The sequence below is a fragment of the Canis lupus genome, chromosome 22, assembly GCF_011100685.1.
Source record: "Canis lupus familiaris isolate Mischka breed German Shepherd chromosome 22, alternate assembly UU_Cfam_GSD_1.0, whole genome shotgun sequence".
Classification (NCBI taxonomy): domain Eukaryota; kingdom Metazoa; phylum Chordata; class Mammalia; order Carnivora; family Canidae; genus Canis; species Canis lupus.
The window spans coordinates 18874614-18897514 of NC_049243.1; the positions used below are offsets into that span (position 1 = coordinate 18874614).

The following is a 22901-nucleotide window of genomic DNA, read 5'->3' on the forward strand; positions in this document are numbered from 1 at the left end:
TTTCTGTAAACCAACCAACCATTACCCATGCTGAGAATATCTGGGTGAGATTCTTACAACTACTACTAATAATATATAACATTCACTTTGTACTGTATTCTAGGAACTGTGTTCTGTCTTTACACATCATATCATGTCCTGTTTAATTATTTGAAACTTGTATACTGTAACTTTAACTATGACCATTTTACAAATGAAGACATTGAAGCCAGCCATTTTAACAAAATCATCTGAATACCTCAGAGATAATTAGTAGTTAGGCCATGACTCAAACATTGTACTTACTAAATTTAAAATCCATTTCTGGAAACGAAATCTCTGTATATATGTAGTCTCTTGTCTCCATAGTTTTACTCTAATTTATTATTATTATTATTAATATATATATTATATTATAATTATTATTATTATTATTATATTATTATTATTCATGGTATTACTATAATGCTGCTCAAGAGACTAAGAGTAATATCCACAAATGAAACCTTCAGTTTAAGCATTCAGTGATCAAGCCTGCAGACATTTTAAGTCTCTTTTCTAATTTAGTCTGATATAGATGTCTGTAATACCACTCAGGTCAAACTAATTTGCTTGCTCTAAACCATCACTCATTTAGCCACCTGAAGAAAATTTCTGGTACTCTGTGAGGTTCCTTTTCTGGAAACTTATGGTCATTTAAGTTGTTTAGAAGTTTATATTTTCTTTTTTTTTCCATTAAAATTCAAAATATTCATCAGTGTATTTTTTTTTGTTGTTGTTTTTTTAATTTATTTTTTATTGGTGTTCAATTTACTAACATACAGAATAACCCCCAGTGCCCGTCACCCATTCACTCCCACCCCCCGCCCTCCTCCCCTTCTACCACCCCTAGTTCGTTTCCCAGAGTTAGCAGTCTTTACGTTCTGTCTCCCTTTCTGATATCCCCCACACATTTCTTCTCCCTTCCCTTATATTCCCTTTCACTATTATTTATATTCCCCAAATGAATGAGAACATATAATGTTTGTCCTTCTCCGACTGACTTACTTCACTCAGCATAATACCCTCCAGTTCCATCCACGTTGAAGCAAATGGTGGGTATTTGTCATTTCTAATAGCTGAGTAATATTCCATTGTATACATAAACCACATCTTCTTTATCCATTCATCTTTCGTTGGACACCGAGGCTCCTTCCACAGTTTGGCTATCGTGGCCATTGCTGCTAGAAACATCGGGGTGCAGGTGTCCCGGCGTTTCATTGCATTTGTATCTTTGGGGTAAATCCCCAATAGTGCAATTGCTGGGTCGTAGGGCAGGTCTATTTTTAACTCTTTGAGGAACCTCCACACAGTTTTCCAGAGTGGCTGCACCAGTTCACATTCCCACCAACAGTGTAAGAGGGTTCCCTTTTCTCCGCATCCTCTCCAACATTTGTTGTTTCCTGCCTTGTTAATTTGCCCCATTCTCACTGGTGTGAGGTGGTATCTCATTGTGGTTTTGATTTGTATTTCCCTGATGGCAAGGGATGCAGAGCATTTTCTCATATGCATGTTGGCCAGCCTCTTCGCCGATGACATGATACTCTACGTAGAAAACCCAAAAGTCTCCACCCCAAGATAGCTAGAACTCATACAGCAATTCGGTAGCGTGGCAGGATACAAAATCAATGCCCAGAAGTCAGTGGCATTTCTATACACTAACAATGAGACTGAAGAAAGAGAAATTAAGGAGTCAATCCCATTTACAATTGCACCCAAAAGCATAAGATACCTAGGAATAAACCTAACCAAAGAGGTAAAGGATCTATACCCTCAAAACTATAGAACACTTCTGAAAGAAATTGAGGAAGACACAAAGAGATGGAAAAATATTCCATGCTCATGGATTGGCAGAATTAATATTGTGAAAATGTCAATGTTACCCAGGGCAATATACACGTTTAATGCAATCCCTATCAAAATACCATGGACTTTCTTCAGAGAGAACAAATTATTTTAAGATTTGTGTGGAATCAGAAAAGACCCCGAATAGCCAGGGGAATTTTAAAAAAATATTTTCTTTCCTCTTTGATCATGTACAAATAATGCAATAACAATTTTATGATTATTTATTCAAAAGGAGTATCCTCTGTCTCTTGATAGGACTACTTTTATTGATAAAATAATTTGAAAGGGTGAAGAAATATGGAAGAAGGACCACAGGAAGGAAATTCTAAAATATTCACAAAAAATCCATAAAATGATTAAATTTGTTTCTTTACCATAGTTAAGTCATTCCCACTATATCTATATCATCTATATCTATATCTACCACACATATATTTAGTCTTTAAATATATCTGCCACACATATATTAAGTCTTTAATATATCATTAGATCTTTGGATCTAATCTGCCACATCTGCCACACATATATTTAGTCTTTAATATATCATTAGATCTTTGGATAATACCTGAAAAAGTAAACTTCTAAGATACACTCTTTTTGTATTTATGGTATATAAATAAAGTGACTATTAACTTCAAATGCTTACTTTAATTCCTTCACTGATCAAATTAACCTGACAGTTGCTTCATCCAATCTAATTTTATTACTGCCAATCCCTAAAACTTAATCATGGAATAAACATAATGCATCAGTATGAAACAGAATTCATTTACTTACATCCAAGAAGTAACCTTGTTATTGTCCACAAAATAGAGACCTGTGTTTTTTATTAATTCATCATCTAAAAAGCCACCATTTGAAAAATCTGCATTTATTGACATAATTTATTTAATGACTGGGCATGAAAAATTAAATTTAGTACCTAATTTTGAATAAGTTAATTTTACCAGAGTCTTTTACAGAGGCCATTTTCTGTATTCCAGGTTCATTTCATCACCCTATATATATTTAACATATTTAAATTTGTGCTAATTTTGTCTTTACTAGCTAAGCAGACACCATATATAATACTTGAAAGAAAAAAGACTGAAATAAAAGAAGCTCTCAATTTTTAAATTATCTTTTTCAAAGTTAGATTTTGCTTTTGGCTTTGATTACAAGTCAATTATCAGGGTGCATGTACTATACCTTTTTAAGTCACATTCACATAGATACTTATTCATTAAGACTTTGTGTATATAGATAACCCTGATTAAATAGGAATCCAATATCCCTACCTAGATAATGTTCATGGGTTCAGTAAACAACATATGACTTAAGTATACCTAGTGATTCTCTTCCAGAATCAACTGACCTAATATTGAACAGAATAATCTTAAATAAGCATAGTTTACATGAAGCCCATATGTGATAGTGATTTCCTGACAGGAATTTTTGGCATAACACTGAATTAGTATTGATGTGGAAGTGTTATATATAAAAACAAAATGTGAACTTAGATTATTGTCACTTTGATTAGGTGTTTGTTTAAAAAGATAATAAATGATAAAAATTAGATATTAGAGTGTCTTAAAAATGGCCACAAATTTGGGGCACCTTGGTGGGTCAGTAGTTAATCCTCCTACTTTTGATTTTGGCTCAAGTCATGATTTCAGAGTCGTGTGATTTAGCACCCATTCGAGCTCTGTGCTGGACATGGATCCTGCTTGGGATTCTCTGATTCTCTCTCTCTCCCTCTGCCCTTCCCACTCCTAACCAACCTCCCCAACCACACACATGTGTAGGTATAAATAAATAAATAAATAAATAAATAAATAAATAAATAAATAGCAAGCCACAAATTCTTTGCTGATTCTTCCATCGGTGATAGAATACATTTCCCTTCCCTTGGATCTGATCTGTTCCTCTGATGAATGCAATGAAATGACACTGGGTGATTTCTAGTGTCAAGGAGACTTTCAGCTTTCCCTGGTGTTCTTTTGAAAGTCTGAGAATATTATGCTGTGATGAAGCCCAGAATGAAGGAGGACATGGAAAAAGAGGTGGGGTCATTCTAGCTGAGGCTCCAGACACCTGACCATGAGTGAAACCATCTTAGATGTCTAACTCCAGTCAAGCTGCGAGCTGACTACCCCTAGAAGGAGTCCAGGCAAGATCACCAGAGAAGCATGCAGCCAACCCACTGATTATGGGAAACAGTCCATATCATTTTAAAGCACTAGTTTTAGGGTCATTTGTAAAATAGGGATAGATATTTGAATCCATTAGTATATGTGTGTGTGTGTGTGTGTGTGTGTAGATACAGCTACATATATGCAGGATTTTGTGTTAAAATGAACATAACGTGACATACGAGAAAATTAAACCCAATATATTAGAAAGTAAGAAAATGTCAGAAGGAGCTGTTAATACATAATCAAGCAAGAGCTTTAAAAGGCTTAAAAATTTTGTTAGAAACGGAGTCATAGAGCAGCCCTGGTGGCTCAGCACTTTAGTGCCACCTTCGGCCCGGGGCATGATCCTGGAGACCCGGGATCAAGTCCCATGTCGGGCTCCCTGCATGGAGCCTGCTTCTCCCTTTGCCTATGTCTCTGCCTCTCTCTGTGTGTGTCTCTCTCATGAATAAATAAATAAGATCTTTAAAAAAAAGGAAATGGAATCATATTGTTGATTTTTACTCTCTACTTTTATTCTTTAAATTCCTTTTACTCTGTGCTCAGGTTCAGAAACTGCTATTACTTTTTTCTTCTTCCTTTTCTGCATTCATAAAGACCTGTTAAAGATTGAATTTGGTAGATAAAACATGTGACCTGGGTAATAAAGGAAATATTTTACTTTCACATCCAGTCTATCAAGTGCTGCCTTTTTTTCTTTTATTACTAACTTTTAGTTATGTCTCAGTAGGTTAATTAATAAAATAAAGAAAATATGATTAATAAAGTAAATAGGATCATGTGACAGAGATGAATATATAAATATTTATAATTTAAATCAAAACAGTGGTTTGAAAAAGACATTAAAAAATTGGCCTTAGTTAAGCATTATTCTATATCAATGTCTTTGTGTGAGAAAACATTAATTTCTGTAATGTAGCAATTTGTCATCTATATTTCACAATCATATTTTCTTTTTTGTATTAAATAGCCTAAGGTTATGCTGATGTTTCTGGTCAGGGGCCACATATTGAGAATTACTGTGTTTTTTGAATAAGTGGAAATAAAATAGTTATAGCTGTATAAAATCTGTGCAGATAAAAAATAATAAATGATAAAAGGAAAATACTGCATAATAATCATAGTAATGAGCAATATTTACATAATCCATAATGATATAAACATGTAACTACTAATTTAACAAAAAATGTGATATTTGACCATAGAAATTGTAGAAAAAGGAATGTTGGAGTGTAAAAACTGATTTTTAGCAACTGAAAGAAAATAGATATCTAGATAAGCTTTTTAATGTAGAAAATTGATATAAAGTAAAAAATTGTCAAGCTTTTATGTCTCCACTTTTTCAGGGACCAGGATAGAGCTTGAGATTATAATGGTGTGAAATTCACTCTTTGTCATTAGAAGAAATTAAATCCGTTTAATTTTCAATTCTGTGCACTTAGAGGTAAATATTCATAGATATAAATAATTCTATATGTATTTCTTTAGTATGCAAAGAAACACAGATCTGTATATTTATATTCATAGAGAAGCATATACATATGTGTCAAAATCTACATATTTATATATCTCTATTTCTATTGAGAAAGATACATAAAAACACAAACACATGTGTGCACACACATATTTACTTTTTTGGTTCTTTTTCTCTGGAGAACCTGTATACAATTTGTATTGATCATATTTTGGATCAGTGCTTATCTCATGCACATTAAAACTCTAAAATGCTATAACACTTTGGAAAACACTTTGGATTAGTAAGAAAAGTTGAAAACATTCATTCCTGATGACTTAGCAGGTCTCCATATGAGGTATCTGACTAGGTGGAAAAATATACTTTGCAGCATGGTTTGTTACAGCCTCAGACTAGAAGTGGCTCAGATGTCTAACAATAGAAGGGATAAATTTTGTTAACACAGTGAAATATTAAAAGCTTCAGAACAGAGTAAACTCTTATTTACAATAAGTAAATAAATGTGCAAAATATAATGTACACACATATATAACTAGGCAGAAATAATGCATCTAGTATGATTTTAGTTAATTAAAATTTTAAGTAGATAAATTATAAATAGAAAAAAAAAAACCACCTCAGGATAGTAGTTTTCTCTGGGAGGGATGAAGAGGGTACTAACCATGATGGAACACTAGTAAAGAAAAGGGAGTAGTAAGGAAGGGGAGGTGGGTGGGGGCTGGGATGACTGGGTAACGGGCACTGTGGGGGGCACTTGACGGGATGAGCACTGGATATTTTACTCTATTTGGCAGAGCACTGGATGTTATACTCTATGTTGGCAAATCTTAAGGGTTAGCATCATTCTGTTTCTTGAACTGGGCTCTATTTACCCAGTTTACTTTATATTTATGAAATTGTCCTTGTCTTTTTATACACCTCTCTGAAAATATTATATGTACTACAAAAAGTTTTATAATCTGTTTTGCAATATATTTCACTTTAAGAAAAATAAATGTACATATGCTTTCACATATTTAAATATCTCACTGTTTTGAGAGGATAGACATTTTAGGTTTGATTATCAATGTTTTTGATACACATTACAATGAAAAATTACTTAGTTCTTCCTTATGTAGGAAATGCAGTAATTAAATATCTTCAATCTAAAGAGTCTCCATGATCTCTAAAGAGTCACTTCATCCTAAATCTAAATTATGATTTCTTCTAAGAGTATTTGTTTTTCTGTGATTGAGGTTACCACTATAATCAGAGAATTCAGATCTCAGAAGAGTATAGAAAAAATGAGAAAATATGAATAATTTTAATATCAGATAAAAAATAATTGTGTTGGAATAAGAATGTGCATTTAGAGATAAATATTCACATATGAGAAATTTTATCCACTGTAATTGCTGTAGGTTGCTTCATATCACAGTTATGTTTGGCAGCAAGCATTCCCAAACAAGAAAAGGATCCATCCTTGTTTCTTCTACGAATTCCCACAGTTATATCTTCTGAGTCCCCTGTGTTTTGTTTTTTCTCCAGAATTGTGTATAAAAGATTGTAGCAGCTGCAAAAATGGTCCCTTTTAAAGTATCACAAAGAAAAGCAATTACTGGTGTACTCTGTGGGCTACATAATACTACTGCCAAAGTGTGATGTGAAGACAAATCTATGAGCATAGAAACTCCACGTTATGAACATATCTATTCTACAGATTGGATAGAATATCTTGACATGAGACCTGTTGGGGAACCTAAGTGGGCAAGTGGGATAAAGGTGACTTATTTTATATAAAAGTACCACTTGAATGCTAAAAGATCTATCTGGGAATGTATTCTAAAATACTTTCTACCTTCAGCTGTAGATATATAAAAAGAAATACTTAGGATTCTGGCCAACTTTAGACCTAAATGAAAGTCAGGTAATACACCATAATGGATCTTGTAACAGTAAATCTGAAAGGTTTTGATTACAATAAGTCCTCTTGAAGAAAACTTTTTTCCCCCTAAATGTGACACAAAAGAAGTGTGGACTTCACATAGTTGTGCTTTAGAAAAGAAGAGGCTGAACTCCTTAAGGCTAGGAGAATAAAAGCAATAGTGACATTTTAGTACTTCTAAAGAAAATTGCTGGCTGTAATAGATTTTGTACATCGACTCTGTCAGTATACATTGCAATTTCACAGGTGTTGGATAGATAACTCTAATATGACTTGTCTCACTCCCAGTCACTCCCAGTCTGTTTGGGGAAGAGGTATTTGAGATATTTCCAAGTACTCACTCTTGTATTTTTCAGTGTTTTGTGGTATACTTAGCACAGTAAAACAATAGACTACGATTTTTTTTTTCCAAACTTCATTATAGCAGGCAGTCTTTATGACATAACACTGCAGGGTACACTATTCTCTCCTCTTTTCACAGACCCACATCACAGCTAGTAAGAAACTCTCCAAAATCATGATGAGGCACTAGGGCAGGTGGCTCTGTGCCATCTCAGCAGAAGTGCTGCTTGAGATTCTTTAATAATGAATTCTAATCGGGTGGATTATTTGTTCTGCATATTTGGTTTTCCTGGAGACCATGATGAGAGAACTGTTGAGCAGTTTTAAAAGTGGAATTGGCTACTGCTGCTACAGAGCCTTTTCTGTATTTCTGACTCCAGTGTTACATGCCAGTGAAGTACCCACAAAAAGCACTAATGCTTAATAGAGTCAGTTGAAGTTAGAGTAAGAACCCATGTTTTCTATTTGATAAGCCACTATTACTGCATGGGGGGAAATCACAGTCAGCAATAACTTTAATCCCCCAGATACTTAAATCAACTCTTCTCTCAATGCCAGGGATATAATTATTTTCTCATAAGCTGTGCATTCAAAGTTTGACTTTTCAGCAGCATTTCCTTTTATTTTGGAGTGCACATAGCCTTTAGATAGTTTTCACATTAACAATGCTGCTTTCTGGCAGTGCTTCTTCTAACATTTTTTAATCTCAAAATTAAGAATATTGCGAAGTTCTTCAGTTACAAATCATAGTGCATCTGACATACATGGTTATCTTTAATCAACAGATTATGTAGAACTATTTATGTCACTTAGGGCTTTAACTTTAAGTTGTGGACAGAACATAAGAGACTTCTAACTCTGGGAAATGAGCAAGGGGTAGTGGAAGGGGAGGTGGGAGGGGGGATGGGGTGACTGGGTGGTGGGCACTGAGGGGAGCACTTAACAGGATAAGCACTGAGTGTTATACTATATGTTGGCAAATCGAACTCCAATAAAAATATACAAAAATTAAAAATTTTTAAAAAATAATTTTAAGCTGTGCTGCCTCTGCACTAAATTCCTTCAATATTATTGTTCATTCTTATATTACAGATGGGAAAACTGCATTGCAGAGACATTAAGTAATTTCCACAGAGTTAAAAACATGTTAAGAAATATGACCAGGATTCAGATTTAGACAGTGGAGCATCAGAACCCATCACTATGGGATAATACCTCCCTATTATGGCCTTGGTTTTATGTTTTATTAATATCAATGTAATTAGTGAAGTCATCGTTGACATTACTATTTCAGACGTTAGGTAGCAATATACCAGCAAAGACTTTGTGAAAGATACTTTCTGTTAACTTTTGAGGTCAGAAGGAAAGATCACCCCTTAAATGATTTTATAAAGGTTCCTCCCAGAGTGGGTCACTTTTTTTTGAACATGCTAAAATAAAAGAATATATCATTAAAAATGATTTTGTTTACAACCAAATTAGAATCACAAACACATTAATTTTTTTAAATAAAGAATAGAAGGATGTGATAAAGTGTGGCAAGATAATAAGTATATTAGAGTAAAATATACTTTATAGTAGTTAATCTAAAATAGTTATGCAAACTAAATTATTTTCCATCTTTTTCAAATCACAGTGTCAATTAAATGTAATTGTTTTGAGTAATATTCTCATAGAGAAATATTAATTTTTCTTATATTAAAAAGACCTTAATTGGATAGAGATAAAAAATGTGCAAAGAGATCTGAACACACACCTCACCAAAATGATATGCAGTTGGTAAATAAGCATATAAAAAGATGCTCAAGGGCAGCCCAGGGGGCTCAGCGGTTTAGTGCCTGCTTTCAGCCCAGGGCGTGATCCTGGAGACCTGGGATCGGGTCCCACGTGGGGCTCCCTACATGGAGCCTGCTTCTCCCTCTGCCTGTGTCTCTGCCTCTCTCTGTGTGTGTCTCTATGAATAAATAAATAACATCTTAAAAAAAAAAAGAAAAGATGCTCAACATCATATATCCTTAGGAAATTGCAAATTAAGAGATCAAAGAGAGGCACCTGGGTGGCTCAGTAGGTTAAAATGTCTGTCTTTGGCTCAGGTCTTGATCCTGGAGTCCTGGGTCAGCCTAGAATTGGGCTCTCTGCTCAGCAGAGTCTATTTCTCCTTTTCCCTCGGCCCCTGCACAGGCACGCGCCCACTCTCTGTCTCTCCCTCTCTCTGTGTCTCTCTCTCATGTGCTCTCTCTCTCTCTCTCTAATAAATACATAAAATCTTTAAAAAGAGCAAAAAAGAAACCACTATATATGTATTATATTTGCTAATATCCAAAATAGTGACAGCATGAAATGCTGGCAAGGATGTGGAACAATAGTAACTCTTATTCATTGCTGATGGTAATGCAAGGTAAAACAACCACTATGCAAGAAAGATTGTCAGTTTCTTACAAACTAATGATAATTTTATCATATGATCTAGCAATTGTGCTTTGTATTTACTTAAATGCATTTAAAACTTGTGTCAACACAAAAACCTGCATAATGATTTTATGGTAACTTTATTCATAATTGACAAAACTTGGAAGCAACCAAAGTGTCCTTCAGTAGGTGAATGGATAAACAAAGTTTACATGCATAGAACAAATTAATATTCAGTGACAAAAAATAAATTAGCCATGAAAATGCATGAAGGAATCTTAAATGCATACTGCTAAATAAAATCAGCCAATATGAAAAGGCTACATATTGTAGGATTCAACTATAGAACATGCTGAGGAAGACAAAACTATAGAGACAGTAGAAAGTCAGCGGTTGTCACTGGTTTGTTAAAAGAAAGGGAGGAATAGGGCAGCCTTGGTGGCGCAGCGGTTTAGCCCTGCCTGGAGACCTGGGATCGAGTCCCACATTGGGCTCCCTGCATGGAGCCTGCTTCCCTCTCTGTGTCTCTGCCTCTCTCTCTTGCTCTGTATCTCTCATGAGTAAATAAAATAAGATCTTAAAAAAAAAAAAAAAAAGGGAGGAATGAGTAGGTAGATCACAGAAGTTTTAAGGGCAGTGAAATACTCTGTATGGTATCTTAATGTAGATAAATTTTATATATTTGGCAGAATGCATGGAATATACAATATTATAAACTATAGAGTTTATTTAAAAATAATATAGCAATATTTACTGCTAAATTGTAATAAATGTAAAAATTATTTAATAATAGGGTAAAGTGAGGGTTGGGGTATAAGAGGGTATTAAAGGAACTCTTGGTACTTGCCACACAATTGGTTTATAAACTGAAAGATTGGTAACAAATAATAAAGTTTATTAATTAAGAACAAATTCCCCCGAGGGGGCTAATAATACTTTTAAATTGTGAAGGGAAAAAAGGAAACATTAGGATAAGGCAATATAAATTACACAATTTGAAGAACAGAATTTAAGAAGAATTAAGAAAAATGAGGAGGGCCTCAGAGAAATGTGGGAAACCGTCAAGAATACCAGTATATAATGACAAAAACCAGGAGAGGAGAGAGAGAAAGGAACAAAAATATTTAAAGAAATAATGGCAGAAAACTTTCTCATCTATTGAAAAACAAGAACTTACACATCCAGGAGGCTCAATGAATAGAAAGTAGGAGAAATACAAATTGATCCACATAGGTCATATAGGAAAAATGCCAGAAGTCAAAGACAAAGAGAAAATCTTGAGGTAGCAAATAAAATAATTCATCACTTATAAAGTAAACCAATAAGAGTAACAACTGATATCTCAACAGGAACTTTATATTAACGAAGAAAAGTTACTAGAATGAGATATGAAAGAAGGGACATAACTACTAACTTTAAGAAATACAAAGAAGGGCAGCCCCAGTGGCGCAGCGGTTTAGCGCCGTCTGCAGCCCCTGGGCCTGATCCTGGAGGCCTGGGATCGAGTCCCGTGTCGGGCTCCCAGTGTGGGGCTCACTTATCCCTCTGCCTGTGTCTCTGCCTCTCTCTCTCTCTGTGTCTCTATGAATAGATAAATAAAATCTTAAAAAGAAATACAAAGAAAATTAAGAAATGATAGAATCATACAACAACAAATTATATAGCTTAGATGAAATGGACAAACTCCTAAATAGACAAAAACTGTATAGACTGAAGAAGAAAGAGACAATCTGAAGACATCTGTAACAAATGAAGATTAAATTAGAAATCAAAATCTATCCACAATGGGAAAGCCCCCAGGCCTAATGGCTTCTAAACTCTACTACATTTAAAGAAGTATTAATTCAAATCCTTTGCAGACTCTTCCAAAAAATACAAGTAAAGCTTACCACTTCACTTTATGAGGCAAGTATTACCCTCATACAAAGCCAAAGAATCCAAGGAAAAAAACCTATAAAATCAATATGTCTAATAAATATGGACACAAGCATCAACAACAAAATCAATGAAGCCAAATCTAGCAAGATCTAAAAAGAATTATACTCTGTGACAAAGTGGAATTTATCCAAGGATGCATGAGTGGTTCATTTAAAAAAAAAATCAATCAATATGATAAACCAATAGAATAAAAAAAAATAGCATGACCACTTCAATAGATGCAGAAAAAGCATTTGACAAAAGCCAAAGCCTTTTCTAGTTGGGGGAAAAAACAAACAACAACAAAACAACAAATTAGGACTAGAAAAGAGTTTTCTCTGTCTGACGAGGGGCACGTGTGAAAAACACACGGCTAACGTTATATTTAATGGTGAAAGACTGGATGTTTTCCTTCTAAGGTCAGGAAAATGAGGATGTATTTTCTCACCACTTCTTCTCAACATTATATTAGAAATTCTAATCAGGCAGATTAGGAAAAAAAAAAAAAAACTAAAGATGCCTACATCACAAAGGAAGAAATAAAAAAAAATCTTTATTCACCAATGACATGATTTTCTGAAAGAACACACTAAAAGAAAATTAGAACTAGTGAATTATTTCAGAAGGATTGAAGATAAATAACCAGTATGTGAAGTAACTTGTATGTCTATCAGCAATGAACAGTTCAGAAATGAAATTAAGAAAACCATTCCATTTAAAATAACATCTAAAAAATTCAAATATTTAGCAATACATTTAATAAATGCAGTACAAAAACTACAAAGCATTGTAGAAAGAAATTAAAGAAGACCTAAGTAAATGGTAATGGGTAAGAATATTTAATATTGTTAAGATGGCAGTATGCCCTAAACTGATGTACAATAGTTATATGCCAAAGAGAAACAGAAAGGTGTGTTCAAACAAACACTTATGTAAATATTTATTGAAGCATTATTCATAATACCTAAAAGGAGAAAACAATCTAAGTGTCCATAACAGATGAATGGATAAATGTGGTATAGCTATAGAATAGAATTTTGGCCATAAAAAGGAATCAAGTTGAACACCAGAAAAATTTTAAAAGTGCCTTTATACTTTTCTAACACTACCTCCTTCTCCCCAAAGTTAAACATTATTCCATCCTCTAGTACATATATTGGAGTTTTTTTCTTTATTTATAAATACAGTTTATTGTTATACCAAACTTCTTATCTCAGAAGTTTCCATTATATTAAGGTTTTTTAGAGATTTTGTTTATTCATAAGAGACACAGAGAGAGAGGCAGAGACACAGGCAGAGGTAGAAGCAGGCTCAATGCAGGGAGCCTAATGCAGGACTCAATCCCGGTACCCCAGGAGCATGCCCTGAGCCAAAGGCAGACCCTCAACCACTGAGCCACCCAGGCATCCAATTTTTTGTGGTTTTTAGATGATTATTTTCCTGTAATAACTGAAATTTATATTTTATGTCATTGAGCTTAACTCGTAGTGCTCATATCCCCACTGTACTTTCATTGGTGCAGAACATTAATCATTTCTATTTTTATATCATCACCAAATACATCAGAAATTAATGGCAGTAACTATTAGATAGTTACTGTTGGGTTAATATGAAACGAATGATAAATGCTTATGATAAATAAGGAGAAGGTATAAGAATCAGAAGAAGGCACTAATGAAGTTAAAAGATGTACAAGTAAATAAGTTAGAAGGATTGGAGGGAGTCGCCAGAGTAGGAGTTTGAAGTAGTGGATTTTTGAGTTATGACACATTTTTAAGTCATTCCAGCAGTGGATTGTTAAATTAGAAGTGAATAGAGGGGATCCCTGGGTGGCTCAGCCGTTTAGTGCCTACTCTCGGCCTACTGTGTGATCCTGGAGACCCGGGATTAAGTCCCACATCAGGCTCCCTGCATGGAGCTTTCTTTTCCCTCTGCCTGTGTCTCTGCCTCTCTCTCTCTCTCTCTCTGTGTGTGTCTCTCATGAATAAATAAATAAAATATTAAAAAAAAAAAGAAGTGAGTGGAAATCATGGAATGCCTGGCTAGCACCTGGATGGCCTGAGAGAAAATGTGACTCTTAATCTCAGCGTTGTGAGTTTCTACACCACATTGGAGGTAGAAATCACTTAAAAATAAAATCTTTTTTAAAAAAAAAGTGAATGGAAGTCACACAGGAGACCAAGAACTGTGAGTCTTGTATGTAGGATGGGCCATTTACTTAGGTAATTATCCAGGTGGATGAAAATAACTGAAATCAAAGAAAATCATTGGAACCACTTGTTAAAGAGTTTATAGCCAAATGACCTGAGCCTCAATGAATTAAATTTTTGTAGAATCAGGAGCTAATAAAAAAGAGAAATACCTCACACTAAGGAGTTTTGAATCACATTAATAAAACTATAAATATGCCCCGCCCCATTGGAGAGACATAAGGAGAGCCAAGGTCTTGGGGTGTAATAACTAACAGACAGCAAGATTTCCATTGAGAAGTAAAGGTGGCAATATTTTCAAAAGAGTTAATACTATACAATAAGTTTCTCAGTGTACTAGAGCAGTCTGAAAAGTACAGGGAAAGATTATGGTAGAGAGAAGTGCAAATTTAGATAAAGAGAGCCTTTACGAAAAGCTATGAGGGTAACAGATGAGCAATTGAAAAATACGCATTGAACTGCCACCAAAAAACATTTTTGTGAGGCTTCATGAATTTAGTTTCAGTAATCTGTTGGAGAAAATTGGAAGAAAGAGACGATGGAGCAAAACAGGATTCAGCTATGCTTTCATAATCATGCTTATACCAAATTTCGGATATACTTTACCTGGATATAGAATTGTTTCAGAAAGCATGTAAATTATTATGACATGATGGATTATTGTTTCTTCAGATTCCATTAGTTAGCTTGATATTTCTAAGTTCTTTGAAAGTGTGCATTGGAAAAGGAACACTAATAAAGAGCAGTAACAGGCAAATAATATCTGCATGGTTTGAGAACTTTATTAAGAAGAATGTTCTTGATATAGTAAAAATAAATACAAACTAACAGTGATAGAGTTCTAGGAATCTCTGTTAGGCTGTGCACTGGGCTCATTTTTTCATAAACTATGTAGGATATGGACAAGAATATGACTAAGTAAACTGAGTAAATACAGAGGAATATGGATTGATCATTCAGTCACATAAACGATTTCATCATTTTGATTGATTATCAATTTTTCACAAAATATCAATAAATATGATATTTTCTTTCAAAGGTATTATATGAAAAATAATAAGTATGGAAAAAACAGTTGGAAAATGAACAGGTTTTAATAGTGTCATCAGCCGTGTGATTATTTTCTGTGGTTGTTAATTTTAAAACTGGCTGCAACATCACATTGAGGATTCAGTAACAGATGGGGATTTCCTACATAGGAAGTCTAGCTTCACTATGTAACAAGATTTATTTGTCTCATCAAGAAACTATATGGTAGGTCAGAAAATATAATCCTTTGGGGTTTCTTAGTCATTAACAAAACATATAAAGTTTTCCCTTAATAAGAATTCCAAATAGTTGTTCTTTCTAAATTTTTTAGAGAAGAGTTAAGTCTGTGATTTTGGAAGGTAGGAAACAAACAAAAAGTTCCCTAGAACACTGAAGAAACTTAAATGGTATTTCTATGCTAAAAAAACATATATCTGTATATCTATATCTATATATCTATCTATAATCAAATATTAAGAGGAGTTACTGGGTTATTTCTAATAGTGGACATATTCTGAATCATACTTTAGAATAAGAACCTAGTGTGTATTCCAGTATTACTTCTTTAAAAAATGACATAAAAATCAAAATTACCAATCTAAGTTAGGACTTCATTTTTGAAAAGCACAAGGAATACAATTTAAAATTTTTATTTTAAAATTTATATGGAGACAGTGCCAAATGCACATTATAAGTTGGTTTGATTCTAAAGGTCAAATTTACAATTCATATTGTGACTGAAGGAGCTTAATTAAAATATCATAAAAAATCTCATTTATTGATGATTTTAGTTCACATTAGTGGCTTTCACCTTAGGCTAGCCTCAGGCATCTTTCAAGCTTTTTGCATTAAGAGGCTGTGCAACTCAAATCAGTTCATTGTTGCATATCATTTCTTTCAGAGATGCTATTCTCTATATTTCAGAGATGCTATTCTCTGTAGTTTTGAAAGATATAAGTGACCAAACTGCCTAAATGTTGATCAGCTTTATCTTCTGTCTAACCATGTACTGATCACAACACTGATGAGTCATCTTAAATGTCGCAGAGTTTACGTATTTAAGACAAATACGTTCATGAATTCATTTAAGAACATAGGGCTGTTCAACAGGTATATGAAAAGGTGCTGAACATCACTAATCATCAGGGAAAGGCAAAGAAAAACCCCAATGACGTATCACCTCACCCGTTTGGATGGCTCTAACCCTGTTTGGATGGCTGTTATCAAAAAGATGACAAATGCTGATGGGGAGAAAATAAAACTCTTGTACACTGTTGGTAGGAATGTAAATTAATACAGCCATTATGGAAAACAATATGGAGATTCCACAAAAAATTTAAAAAAGAGCTACCATGTGATCTGGCAATCCCACTTGCCAGCATATAGCCAAAGGAAATGAAATCAGGACCTTGAAGAGATATCCGTACCTTCCATGTTTATTTCAGCATTAGTAGTAACAGGCAAGATATATAAATACCTAAGTGTCTGCTGGTGAATGAATTGATAAAGAATATGTGAGAACATATGTGTGTATATATATATATGCATATGTGAGAATATATGTGTGTATATATATATGTATTTTCATATATATGTATATACATAATATAGTTGAAAATAAAATTATAACAATAGAGTTAATAATCAGGTTACCTGACAGTATATTAAATAAACTTTATAGTATAATATTGTTAATAATATAGTTATTATTATAGTTATAGCAATACAGTTAACAACATAGTTAATAACATACACTTTGTAATTGACTTGAAATTTGCTAATACAGTAGATCTTAAGTGTTCTCACGCTCCAAAAAACTACATAAATAAATAAATAAAGGCAACTAGGTGAGGTGATGTTTGTATTAATTATCTTGATTGTGGTAATCATTTTACAGTGTATATTTAAACTATGTTGCATACTTCAACTAAATACAACTTTCATTGTCAATTATCCCTAAGTAAAGCAGAGAAAAAAAAGAACCTAGAGCTTTTATTGTATCATCTGGTTTTAGACCTTTGAAAGTCATTTAGAGGAATATAATGAACTATATAGTATTTTTTTTATTTTTCGTTCTACATTGTATCATTTGACTATACATCAGAAATTGGCAAACGTTTTATTTACAAGACCAAATAATGAATATCTATAAATATGAAGCTATGCAGTCTCTGTTATAGCTAGGTAACTCTATACTTACTTCAAAAACAAAGCAGCCATTGACAATATGTAAGTACATGAATGGGCCTGTGTTACAGTATAACTGTATATACAAAAACAGGAAACTGGCCTGTGGGCCATAATTTGCTGTCCCCTGATAAATATATATATATTCATAAATATATATAAATATATATATTTATTTATTTTCACTATATCAGTGTCTTTGGACTCTGCAGCTCTTCTTTTAACTCTGAAGATGAATGCTTATGCCTTAGGTATCAAAATAAGGCCTTTAGACTTCTACCCAAGTTATATGTGTTTAGCATTATTTTTCTTTTCCTAGCTCTAACTGCCCAACACTGACCCATTCGATTCCTTTAATTATTATGTTTTGGCTTTTTTTTTTTTTTTTTTTAGCCCATCTCCTTGTTAGGAGAGATACATTGCTAGAATCCTTGAGTGTTCTTGCACATTCTTACTGTTTAAAAGCCAAAAATGCAAGGTCCTGCCTTGAGGGATAAGGTTATGTGTATGCCCAGATAAAGAGCTGGCTTGCTTAAACTTGCTATACAAGTGGTTCCAGAAGCTAAGTGTTCTCTTATGTAATAGAAATCTATGGTGTGTGCAGACATTCACAATGGGCGTCTTGCATGGTTCTTTAAGGATTATGGGGAACGGACATTAATCAACGTGAACTCAGGCTATTGCTTTTGCCGTGAATAATAAAGTGTTTGTCCGTAACCCAAGAGTCCCGTGTCTTATTTCAACATCCATGAAAGAGGAATAAGTTAGCTTTTGGAAAAAATAAAAAAAATAAAAAATAAAATCTCAGATCCTGCACAGTTCTTGACAGTTTTGGTTGCAGTGATGAGCTGCTGACCTAGACACAGCTTCCTAGAAAAGAAAGGACAAAGAATATAGATATGAGAAGACTTCCCAGAATCACATAGTGAATGTTATCAGTGATGTGTAGGGAGGGAGAAGGGCCGAGTGAGTATCTTCCGCTGTCCTGTTGTTCATACATGTTTAAGAAGCTAAGCAGGGAGAGGTAGAACTGAAATCTGCCTCCTGATAGACTGTTGTTCACTCTCCTTAGTTGCTATTTACTCTCCTTTGGGAGAGAAGAGGAAAGGAAGCTATCACAACATCGAGGCTGAGGCCACTAAAGTAAAGATAATATATGGCTGTGGCTGCTGAGTCAGAAGTTGCCCAAAGTTAAAGTCAATGTGTCAGCAGTAATGATACAGACCTTCGAATGAATTCAAAAAACAGATGTTCATTTGTAGTGCTTCAGTGTACAAGCACTTGCACCTGAGTGTGCATGCAAATTCTTACTGCAGCTAAGTCTCTCTAAATACAAATATGAGATAAGGTGTACAATATATTAGTATGCTCTTCATAGTGTATTAGTATGCTGTTTTGTATTCATAACAAAATACCACAGCCTGGATGGCTTAAATAACAGAAATTAATTTTCTCACAGTTCTGGATGTCAGAAGTCCAAGATCAAAGTATCTCAGGGTAGTTTTCAGGTGAGGCCTCTCTTTTTGGCTTAGAGATAACCATCTTTTCCCAGATTCTCACATAGCCTTTCCTTTACATGCGTGTGGAGAGAAAGACTTCTCTGTCTCTTCATATGCTTAAAAGTATACCAGTCCTATTGGATTAGTGCTCTTTCCCCCTTATGACCTCATTTAACTTCAGTTTCTCCTTAAAGGCTTTATCTCTAAAAATATAGACATACTGAGAGGCCTTCAGTACATGAATTAGGGTGGGTAGGATGGGTGGAATGAAATTCAGTCTATAACATCCAGATACAAAATCTATTTAAAAAGAAAAAAAAGAAAACACACACACACACACACACAAAAAGATTATCTGTAATTGTGCTCATTAGATAAAACACAACCCTGATTAAATTCAACTCTCTTCCAATCCCGGGCCTGGCCCTACATAGATGTATGTGGCTCGCAAAAAAAAAAAAAAAGGAAAAAAAGAAAGTAATAGGGGGATCCCTGGGTGGCTCAGTGGTTTAGCGCCTGCCTTTGGCCCAGTGCCTGATCCCGGAGTCCTGGGATGGAGTCCTGCGTCAGGCTCCCAGCATGGAGCCTGCTTCTCCCTCCTCCTGTGTCTCTGCCTCTCTCTCTCTCTCTATGTCTATCATAAATAAATAAATCTTTAAAAAAATGAAATTATAAAAAAATAGTATTAATAATAAATAAAATCAAAACCAAGAAACAAAAACTTCTGAAACATCAAAGCATACACACAATTACATAAGCAGTTTTCACTTTAAATTTATGATCAGTCATCTTAAGTGGATCTGTAATGCTGCCCAATACTCTATTTTCTCAGTCCATTAGCTCATTGCTTAAATATTGCCACTTATTTCTTCAAATTTTGAAATCCCTCCTAACATTTTCTTTTTCTTTGTTTTTTAAGATTTTAATTATTCATGAGAGACACAGAGACAGGGGCAGAAGCATAGGCAAAGAGAGAAGCAGGCTCTTCATGGGGAGCCCAATGTGGGACTCCATCCCAGGACCCAAGGATCATGACCTGAGTGGAAGGCAGATGTTCAACCACTGAGGCAAACAGGTGCCCCCCTCCTAACATTTTCAATTTTAGTTGACAACCTTGCTCTCTAATTTACAGAAAAATTAATTTGTTGGAAATATTTATCTGCATCTGTGATTATAAATTTGATTGCAAGTCCTGTTTGCTATTGTAGATTACAGCTCTGAGATTTTAAACGGGACCAACATCTGCAATTGTTTACTAGATTCTCTGTCCTCTTGCCTTATCCCCAGAAATGCCCCGTTTTTAAAAAAATATTTAATTATTTTTTTCTTTCTATATGGAATCCTCTTTTTCAGTGCACAAAGACAATTTCTTTTCTCTGCCTCCCCTCCAACTATCCATTTATTTCTGTAATTCCTACTTGAAAGATTTGTCTAAACTAGTCTTTAATTCATTAAAATATATTTCATCCTCAACATACTAACAAACCGCTCTGATCAAGGTCACCAATTACCTCCACTTTGTTAAAAGGAATGATAATTCTACTCTGCTATTATGCTTTTTGAACTATCTGTAAGCATTTGGGATAACCAATTAGTTTTCCTTTGTGAATAATGTATTTCTTTGACTTCCTGGGCAGCTCATTTTCTGCCTACATTTATGACTTCATTTTAGTGACCCTTCTGTTTCATCTTCATTTCTCCCAACTGTAAATGTTTGCATCACCCTAGCAATCAGCTCTGTGAAAATTTTTCTGTCCTGTCTCACTATACAGCCTCCTGGTTTTAAACTCTATCAAAGTGCTGTGACTCCAACCCTCTGAACTCCTCTGCACTTCTGATAAGTATGTCTAACTACCTATTGACAGTTCTCTTTGGATGCCCAGTAGCAATCTCAAACACAGCAGGCTCAAATCTGAACTTCTGTGATGTGTCTCCAACCCTGCCCCTCCTGCGGCCTTCAATCATCACAGCTAGTGGTGACATCATTCTCCTAATTGCACACACCTATAACTGGGTTTTACCCTTGTTTTTCTCTTTCCTTTACTCCATACATCTTGTCTGTCAGCAAATCCTATAATTGTCATCTTTAAAATATATCCAGAATTTGACCTCTTCTTATCATTCCCAATGCGGTTGCCCTTCGCCTATAAAGACTGTTTTAATCATTTTATGACTATTCTCTCTGTTTCTATTCTTACTGCCTTAAATTTCTTATCCATATAATAGCCATGTTAATCTTCCTAAAATAGAAATTAGATTTTGTGCCTCCAATGCTCTAAGCACCCTACTGGCTTCCCATTTCACTCAAAAGCAAAGCATTGTATAATTGTGATCCCCACCCCCCACATTACTTCTTAGAAAATGACATTACATTCTGGCTCAGTCTGTCTTAGTATATGGGCTTTCTTAATGTTCCTCAGACTTTCCAGTACCTAGAACAGTGCTTGCTTGATGGCTACCTCATACATTTAATCAGTGCCTTCTGTAAAACCCACCTTCTCAGTCAAGCATTTTCAGGCCATTCTACTCCCAAGCATATGTTTCTTTTTATGTAACCTCCTTTTAGTTTTATTGGAATCATATGAAACTCTTGCCTTGATGGACAAAGTGTTGTCTAAGAGAAGAAATGTTGATTGTTTATCTGTTTTGTTCCATAGTTTATCCGTAGTGCCTGGATAGAGATTTTGAACATAATAGGTGTCTAAAACTAATTTTTGAATAAATAGGTTACTATGCAACATACCAGAAAATATATAATGGTTGATACCTTTTTTAACACCAAGAATCTAAAGCCTAAAGGTAATACTGATATGTATGAAAACCCTATATAAAGAAATCTGAAAATAGTCTTGTTAGAGAAGAAAACTTGAGTTAATTTATAATGGTACTATACTTTTCTGAAATTTCAATATTAAAAACAAATATTTTCTCTAAGGTAATATAAAAGTTTCATATGATTTCAATAAAACTAAGAGGAGGTTATATTTTTGGAAGAATATCTATTTATTTATTATTTATTTTAGAGAGCAGGCATGGGGGGGCGGTTTGCAGAGGAAGAGGAGAGAGAAACTCAAGCGGACTCTGCTGAGTGTGGAACATGATACAGGGCTCAGGCTCATGACCAGAGATCATGACCTGAGCTGAAACCCAAAACTCAGCCACTTAACCAACTGTGCCACCCAGGTGCCCCTAATTTGGGAGAACAAACAAGAATGGCCAGTGAATTTTTTTAAGGTAGTAATAAAGATGTAAAAACACTGATTAATATTGAAATTTGTTTCAGTATCTGGGATAGTATGGTAATGGGACATGAAGTGAATGACAAATCAATGGAACAAAATTAATGTGAAATAAGATCAAATAGATGGATTTGTGAAATGTTTGATATTGATCTTTAATAGGATATGCAGCATGCTGACTGCTTAGTTCTGTTAATATATTTTTTTCATAGCAAGATTTTCTTGATGAAGGGAACGTACATTGCACCACATTCTGGTGCACACTTTTTTTTTTTTTTGCACACTTCTTAATTTATTACATACTTACAGCAAAGAATAAATGGAACTGCTGGTTTGAATACCAGTGTCCTAGAGAACTTACTTGTTCTGCTTTGTGCTGGAGTATATTTTATGTACTTTAGCAGCTAGTTGAAGTATAATTGACACATAAAAAACTGCACAAATTTATAGCATTCGATTTGACATATGTTCACACTTGTGAAACTACCATCACAGTTAAGCTTATGGATATATCCATTACCTTTCAAATTTTCCTCATGACCCTTTGTTATATTTCCTTCATACTTCTACATCCTCAACCAGTCATTAATCTTCCTGAATAGTTTGCATTTCTTAGAAAATTATGTAAATG

General features: G+C 34.3%; 1 long non-coding RNA gene across 5 annotated transcripts in view; it reads left to right on the forward strand.

The window, feature by feature from the left end:
• LOC102155655 overlaps positions 1-22901 on the forward strand; it is a 276612-nt gene that overhangs the window by 111246 nt on the left and 142465 nt on the right. For 2 of the 5 annotated variants that reach the window (XR_005376350.1, XR_005376347.1), the window contains exon 4: positions 5387-5484. The exons of the other annotated variants lie outside the window; for them this stretch is intronic. This is a non-coding gene — a long non-coding RNA (uncharacterized LOC102155655). The remainder of the gene's footprint in view (positions 1-5386; positions 5485-22901) is intronic. 5 annotated transcript variants of the gene reach the window in all.